The sequence below is a fragment of the Chinchilla lanigera genome, unplaced genomic scaffold (genome assembly GCF_000276665.1).
Source record: "Chinchilla lanigera isolate Chin_1 unplaced genomic scaffold, ChiLan1.0 scaffold00003, whole genome shotgun sequence".
In the NCBI taxonomy this organism is placed as follows: domain Eukaryota; kingdom Metazoa; phylum Chordata; class Mammalia; order Rodentia; family Chinchillidae; genus Chinchilla; species Chinchilla lanigera.
Window position 1 is genome coordinate 19,035,108 of NW_004955404.1, and position 2,124 is coordinate 19,037,231.

Below are 2,124 nucleotides of genomic sequence, written 5' to 3' on the forward strand. Positions count from 1 at the left end.
TTATACGTTCTTATAAAGTTAATTATCATACATAGAGTAATCACCAGATTAATAGGCCCAAAGCTATATAAAACACATAAGACAATTATACTAATTCCAGATACCCTTTTAGATACATTGTCCTTGCTGGATTACAATAATTTCTGTAAATAAACTCCAGGGGAGAAAATAACAATGAACCCCTTTTTTGCAATACAAGGGATATATAGAGTATATGTAATCCGAAGATTGTATTAAGTAGCTTTATTTAAAAAATTCCACAAATCTCTACCCTTAATAACATCCCTGAATGACATGATATCATAAGAATAGTTCTGGCTTACTGCACACAGGTGCCCTCTATGCAAAGCTAGATGGACTCCCAGCATTTTATGTGCTGCTGCTGGCGCAGTGTTCAGATGTATATATCATTCCTTGTTTTGACAGTGTGCTGAAGTGGAGTCCGGCTGACCTGAGGACCGCACTGTATGTGCAGGGCTACCCCTGGGAGGGGCAGGGTCACTCTGTGCTATTGTGCTTGCGCCGCACAGAAAAAGAAAAAAAGCAGTAGAGAAGATTGTATAAATTGTAAGCTTTATTCAGGAATTCTTCACAGCAGATTGGAGATTCTATTATTTTGGGGTCTCCTCTTTGAATGGCTTGAGGTCAAGTCTGATTTCAATTCCTGGTGAGACTGAGCTCTGGAACAACACAGTATTTCTTTCATCACTCTCCTCTTCTCCTTGGTTGGTTTACCCTGAATGCTAGTCCCACTTCAGTAACAGGCAGATTGAATGTTAGTCCCCCAGCAATTCACCTTAAATGTGCAGTTATTAATCCAGGGAGAGATTGACTTAAAATTCTTAATAAAAATCTCACTTCTCAGTATGGTAATCATAGTAGTAATATGCCAAGAAGAAAAGAAAAGAGAAGAAAAGGCACAATGTAAAGTCATTCATAGATTATTTTATGCAGTACGGTTTATAACAGATACTATTTTTACTGCCCAGTATCATAATAAGCTTTATTATTCAAATTTTAAAGGGGACAAAATTGCTAATTTAACAATAGAGATACTAGCTTGGTCAAAAGGAACATATTGGGACCATACTAATTGAATGTAAATAGGCATAATCAAAGTAATATTATTTTAAGATAATCTAAAATGTATGCCATAATAAGAATATGAATAACAAGTACCAATTTTGAAATACCATGCTGAATTCAATCATTTTACTCAATACTATTTTTTTGTCTTTTTGAGACAGGGTTTAACTATGCAGTTCAGGCTGGCCTTGAATTCACTTTGTAGCCCAGTCTGGCCCTGAACTAGCAACAGTCTCCTGCCTCAGCCTCCTGAACGCTGGGATTCCAGGCATGGGCCACCATACCTGCCCTTATTGAAAACTTTAAAAATTAATTATTTTGACCAGTGTTTAATCTTATCAGAGTGATTACCTTATCTTCCAAACTAAACTCCATTTTATAATATGGTTTTAAAAATTCACTGAAATGGTCATCATTAAGATCAAAGATTTAATAATGCCTTTAATCTTCTTGTATAGGAATATCAACTCTACACTACACTGCAGTGACCTGAATTCTGAAACACCTCATTTTTTTATTGGTAGTATTTATTTTTTAATTTATTTTATTTTAAAAATAAAAGGAAGAAAACATTAACAGACAGGCAACCATTTACCAAATAGCAAAAGAATGATACAAACAATACAGTTACAAACAAAGTAGTAGGAAATTAACAATGCTTGTTGTATTACATATTGATATCTTCAAAGTGGTTTCTCATGAAAACAAATAGAGACATGCAGTAATGATCAATCAAGGACTCATTAACTGTTTCAGCAAAGAAATAGAACACAGTAGATCAACTATGCTAACTATCCTGTATATACATACATACAACATTCTTCCTTCTTTCCCCACATCCCAGTTGCCCTTTATCCTGAGCATTTTCCTTTCATTTCACAATGTCTACCATACCTCCAAGTTTTTAGTAACTCTTTTGGGTTTTCACTAGTGAAACAATGTGGTGCTTGCACATGCAGGTCTGATTTATCTCACTTATGAGTATGGTCTCTACTTGTGACTATTTACCTATAAAAGCCTTGAGTTTATCTTTCTTTA